Below are 6,819 nucleotides of genomic sequence, written 5' to 3' on the forward strand. Positions count from 1 at the left end.
CTAAAGAATAATCACAAGGTGAGCTAGTTGCATTTACTGGATCCTTAAAGTGAATTATGAAACGTAGAAGAGGTGATTTCAGCAATGATTGAAAAGAATTTAGGATTTTTTCAATCAGATTTTAGAAGAAAAACATACATATTGTAAAAATAGTCCAAATGACGTGTTCAATTAACAAATCTCATTTTTCACATTTCCTATTTTACAATTAGATTTTCAGATGATTATAACGCAAAGAAAAACAATGGAAACATCACCAGTAATTTGCAGCACAAGAATCCTATGAAAGTCTTTGTATTATTGATGCTCCAACAACATAGAAAAAGGTACAATGCTAAATAGAAAAATTACACTGATCAAGAACCGACCCTCAATACTTAAAATGAATGAAGTATTTAAACAATATTTCCAAAAATATTAAAATGAATGTCGCATCAACATGGAAATCTATTATTAACTAAAAAATAATAGCTGCTCTTTGATGTCTATTTCTGGATGTCTGGCACTATTTGAGCGAAGAACATCTGCTAAGTTGCCACGATTTGGGTGTTGTGCTGGATGTAACTGATCTTTTATTTAATCTTGAAATTCGCACAGTTTATCCCACTTCTCTTCATCTAGTGATTTTTGTTGACTGGTGGTAGATCTCATCTACCTCGGTATATTTAGCAAATGTAGGCCTTACCATGAAAATATGCTTTATCTCATGTTTAATGAACATAATGTTACTGATAGCTTTGAAAAAATCTCTCCCTGTCATAGCACCTTTAATGTGGGAAGACTTATCAATATCCTTTGCAATGTCTGTAAGCTTCTTCTTATAATATTCCCTGGTCATTAATTTGTCATTAATTACAAATAAATAAGGGAGGCACCTCTTTGTTAATACCTCTATTTTGGTGAAAAATCTGTTGATTGCTACTTCCAAACTGTGACATTTTTCTGTAAGCTGCATAATCAAATTTTTCTTTGTAAGAACTTTATTTACTTCTAAAATTGTCTCTATCCTATCCTCTACTCCCAAATCACCCAGCTCATATCTGTTTTTGGAATTGAGAAATTTTATGATGTTGTTGGTTGTGGTAGGCATATCTCCCAATTCATTGTTAATAGTGGAAATGCCCTGATTGTCTTTCTCAATCAACTCTTTATGCTCAAATATAATATGAATACATGGCTAGATTTCATCCATGGCTTCAATTATATTGTTCCATATAATTTCCTTAACTTGATCTAGTGTGTGGCCAATGGAGGATTCAATTGCAATTTCCACCATGCCTCTATCTGGTTTTGAGTTCTCTGTAGCTTTGTTGCATGGAAAGTCTCAGTCTTTGCCTTCTGATCTTGCATAATATTAACTTGAGCCTGCAATATTTTAATTTCTTATGTTTGGAGAGACAGATTTTCCACTACACTTTCCAACTAATCTACAATATTTCTTGTGTTTGTTGTAGAAGAGGTAGATGTAGGAACTCTTGTAAGACGTACAACTTCCAAAGGTACAATAGACATTTCTATAGCTTGCTCCTTTTCTTTGATTAATTTCTCCATTTGTGTTTCCATTTGTTTCAACTATACATTTTGTTCCATGATGAGCTTCATCATGTCTGCCTTTTGTGACGACGTTTCTTGAATGTCTTTGGCTAGAGGATCTTCTGTGGCTGGTAATTTCAACTTTTTTCTCAATGCTGCTATGTCGGTATTCTTCTTTCTTATGATCTCTTTTGTTGCATTGGTGTTTGAAGGATCATATCCAATCTTGATTACCAAGTCCTCCAAAGCTTTGATCCTTGTGTCTTTCGCAAATGAAGAGACTTTCTCCATCTTTAATTGTGACTGAACATAGCTAAAGTAACCTGCAATTTAGACAAACTCATAGCAGTGTTAGTGAGTGTGGATGAAATCATTTGACCAGATTGTTTTTACATCTCCATTGGATGAATGGGATGTATGGCTTTTACATCAAACTCAAATGAAGTATTTTTGTAATCTAATGCTGCCTTGGGAAGTGGGATTTTTGGTTGGAGGAAGGCCATCTGCATTTTTGCTTTCTCAAAGTCAAAGGTTGAAAGTAGTCTACTTTGAGAACTGGAAGTTTGCTTCCAGAATTGATTATATGTATTGATCGTCAAAGCTTCATTTCTCACTTTAATCTCCTTGAATATATCAAATATGCTCTTTATGTCTCCCCTATGGTAGATGTGTTGGTTTGCATAACTTGCTGTTGATCCTGTGAAGTTGTCGAGTTGGTAGGAGAGAGTGTGGTCTGATCACCTACTAGTGAGGAAACATATGTTCCTTTGGTGGTGATAATATCCTCTTGAGCTGAATCCTTGCTTAGGTTAACTGTGGGGTTGAGCTATTCCTCTTCCTATATATGATTTTGAATTATTTGCTATGAGTGTCAGTCACTGGAGGTGACTCTTCTTCTCTAATCATTTTTGCTTCTTTCTCCCATGTGACAGGAGTCCATAATGTTGAAGTTGACACTAATTTCTCCTCTGCCTCTTGTAGAGTGTTCTCTGTCCATTCTAGTTGGTTCTTGTATCTCTCAATCTCTAGTCTGGATGTATGAAAATAAGTTGTAGATTTATTCTCTACCCTTAACTTGGAGATGAACCCTAATGGATCATATGACCATGTAAAGCTGAAGTTGAATTGCATTTCTTTCAACAATTTGACTACTTCTTTCTCTGCTACCCTGTTGTTGCAAATGAAAGGCACTATTTGTGTTTTGATATTGAATTGAGACTTATTCTTTGCAGACACAAAATGAATTTCATCTAAATTGAGAATTTGCCTGATGTATTCTAGAGCAAAAATCCTCATTGGGAGGAACTGTTGAAAATGGCAACAAGAAATGCTAAAAATAGAAATTCTAAAAATATCATTGCTATAAATAGAAGTTAGGGTACCAGTGTTGGACATAGCAACAAGGAATGAAAAATGGAAGTGCTATAAATAACATTGCTAAAAATAGCATTTTGGGATAGATTCCATGTTTAACTAGTCCCTCAATTAAAATTGAGAATTAGAATTCGAATTTAGTCTCACTAGTTGTTTTAAAAATAATTAATTAATTCATCTTGAGTTAATTAGTTGGAGAAAATCAAACATGAAGTCTTTGTGAAGACATGCAACAGTTATCCCTTTGATTGAGGAATTTATCCCTTAATTAAGGAGATAAGGATGAGTTGTATTTGAGTTGTAATTAGTTAGCTCAGTTAACTGAGTTAAGTCCAGTTAAATTAGTTCCAAACAGTTGGAGGAACTAATTGTGAGTTCAGTCAGTTAATGCATGCATGCATGCAACTAGTGTTCTCCAGATAACTGAATATTCTCTCATAAATAACTCATGCATGTCAGTTCAGAGAAAGAACCAGTTGAGATTAAAGGAAGGGACAGTGTACTATCAGTTGGAGGAATTTTCCTATAAAGGAAACTCATCCATCCAAAAGGAATTATCTCCTTCAGGTTTGTGCAATTATTTTAGAGATCAGTGTTGTGTGTGTGAGAATCATAGAAATTGTAGCTGGAGGACCCAGAAGAAACTGTGCAAGAAAATAGGAGGCTTGGAGTACTGAAGGAAGGCACAGGTGTTGTCTATTCTGTCTATGAGTAGCATTGAGGGATTGTACTGAGAGCAGGATAGCTTGTCAGCTAATGCTTTGTGTAATCTGGACATATTTCCACTTGTATGATAATACAGAGATTGGGGTTTTAAGCTGAGGCTTTCCCCAAGTTATTCTTCTGTGTTTCATGTGTGATTGATTTCTCTTCATCTGTTATAGGTGTTATGATTGATCCAGCTCAAATTGATTAAGCTTCTGCAAATTTTGTTGTAGAACTAGATCTTGTATTTTGCTTTAGTCTATTGCATAATCTGTTGATCTACAGTGGGAATTTCTACAGGAATTTTGGCAGTTTGTAAGGAGCAAGTTCACACCCATATATCCTTAACTCTATGTAATTTTGGTAAAGATACCAATCTCCTGTATGGACTTGGTCTGATAACTGCAAAATTTTCCTGATTTCTTCATTGATTCTTGGCTCTGACTTGATTCTTAGGAGACCGAGTGCTAGGTGTACAAACATTTCTATGAATTGTTTGTATGAATATTCTTTTTTCTCCTTCATTACTAGTGTAGTCTAGAAGATGACAGATTGTTGATTTCCCTCTTCATCCAACTTCTGTAATGCAAGCTTGAAGTTGTCTCCCTGAAAATACAAAAACATGTATAAAAACACAGAAGAATATTTAAATATTTCCTCAGTTTCGAATTTGACAAACTATTCATGGATAGAATCTACAAGGAATTGGCTGAAATTGAACAAGATGGAAGGCTTGGAATCAATGGAGAAGATAGAAATAAAACTTACAATAGCCTCATCCACCCAATGATCTGAGTAATAACTAAGGAGCTAGGAAGTGATAGTGGTAATCTGCTTGGCTCAAGGAAAATGGAGGATGGATGGGGGGGTTTTCTTGGGTAAAGGGGCATCTTCACTCAAGAAAAGCTCAAGCGTTTTGGCTCTTTTTTCAAAGTCTAGTTTTTGGTACAATTCAGTGAGTGCTTCATGAGAGAAAGGAGAGGAATTATCTGTAATGGGTGCTTGCATCATTTGATCTATGGATTGGGCAGTTATGGTGAACAAAATTTCTCCTATAGGAGCAATAACAGCTCTTTGGCTAGGTAGGTAACAAGCATGGCATTTCCTAATGAATTCAAGTGTGTTGTGGGTACAGGGAAAGATATAATAGGAAAAATTGGATTCCCACAATTCAATATCATCTGACTTATCAATGAAATTGTCTTCTAGCTAGCAGTACATTTCAAACAAATTAAATTCACACAGGGTTTCATGAATTTTGTAGTCCCTATCTGCTAGAGGTATATAGTGAAAATCAATGGGAGGGTGGATTAGAGGACTCACGGGTTCTTCCTGTCCCTTATATTTAGGAGGCATGATTAGATAAGGCTAAGAACACCCATGGAATGGTGATTATGCAGGTTTTGAGTATGTAGAGAAAATGGAGTTGAGCAGACAGGAAAACAAAGGCAGTAATTGGCACGGCGGTTAACTAGTGTGATGCTCAAGTGAGTGAAACTGTTGCAATTCGAAATGGAAAACCTGTCATAGAAAGATGATATTAGCAGAGTGTAGAACCAGTGAATAGGCGAAAAAAGGAAATTTATATCTTTCAGGCTTCCCGTTGATGATGGCGCGGGTCCGTTACATTAACGGTTAAGTAATTAAATTACTTAACGGATTGATTTTGGAGGGAGTGGATGTGATAGGCGGGAGCAACGGATAGATGAGGTGGTGGGAGAGGATTGGTGAGAGTGTAACGGACAGGGCAATGGTTTTGAGCGGTGGAAAAAACCATTTCAGAGGGGGCCTGAGGTGGTTAGTGGTTTGGGCACCGGGGGGTGTGAAAGCACAGGATGGCACCACGTTGCGATGAGGGTAGGTTTCAATATTGGCCATTTCGGACCCCGCTGCCCCCCCCCCCGCCCACCCAATGGTAAAGTTCGGATGATGGGGGGGGCTGAAACATAATATTCACCATTAGATATGAAAAGGGAATTTCAGATGATGGGAAATGTGACGGGGGTGTATCATGATGTGATGGAGATATGGTGGGGTAGGGGGATGAATGAAATTTATAAGTAGGGGAACGATGTTTGAGTAATGAAACTTATAAATTTGATATACATAACCTTAGAATAAACCTTTATCTCTTTGCTTTCCCCCTGCGCATGAAAATACCTTTAACATTTGACTTAGGATAAAATTTTCATGCTTTCCTGAAATCACCATTCTATTACTACCAACCCTCTCATTTCAATTCTTTTACTAAGCTAACATTTTTTCTTCTTCTTTCTTTGTAGGGTGCATTTAAACTAGCAGACCCAAATCACTTATTTTTTTTATGAAAATCTATCCTATTCTATCACTTATTTCACCATTGATTTAGATTATATTGTTGAATCAATTTTTATTTCTACCTAACTACTGATTTACCAAGATTAAACTGTTTGGTAAATCTTTATTCACTAACCTATTCAACAAAAATTTAAATGTTTTCGATCATGATTAAGCTATATGATTTGAACATAACTTTAGTCATTGTGGCAATCAAAAACAATTTGCACACAACCTTGTTTGATAATAAAGTAAAAGAACTAACTTAACAGTAGTGGCACTTAGACTTGCAACACTTTCTGCATTATTTTCTAATTTTTCTTTTGTGGGGTTCCTATTTCCTTTTTTCTTATTCATTTTTTTTAACATACCCTCTTTTCATTTTCTTTTTTCATATATTTTTGGAAATCATTGAAATATTGAAATTATGTACAATATGAAATTACAAATAGAAAATACTCGATCACCTTGAGATCCTATAATTTATAGGACCCTAACAGTGGCTCCAGCTGGGGATGGAACTTCTCCAAGTGAAGTGTCAAGAACATATGATCAGTAGCCTTGAGTACTCCATGTTTGTGATGTCTTCATCTAATTTCTTTGATGTTTTAAGATACTTTTGGTAGCTCTTCAATCCAGGCTTAGGGCCTTCACTTTGGGCTTTAGCCTTTGTTAATAAGTTACCCAATTGAAAACATAAATACAATGGCATTTACAATTAATTAAGAAAAAATAGTAGGCTAAGAAAAGTAGTGCTTCAACATCCTGCCATTGATAGGACCTCCAAGTATCTCGGCTCCATATAGCTCTTTAAGGAAGAATACATTATTTCCCCTAAAAGCATGAACAATGTATGGACCTTTCCAAAGATTATCAAACTTGTCATGTTTG

Source organism: Pinus tabuliformis, chromosome 3_1, assembly GCF_031772625.1.
Source record: "Pinus tabuliformis cultivar Carrire ecotype Pingquan chromosome 3_1, CPIR1, whole genome shotgun sequence".
In the NCBI taxonomy this organism is placed as follows: domain Eukaryota; kingdom Viridiplantae; phylum Streptophyta; class Pinopsida; order Pinales; family Pinaceae; genus Pinus; species Pinus tabuliformis.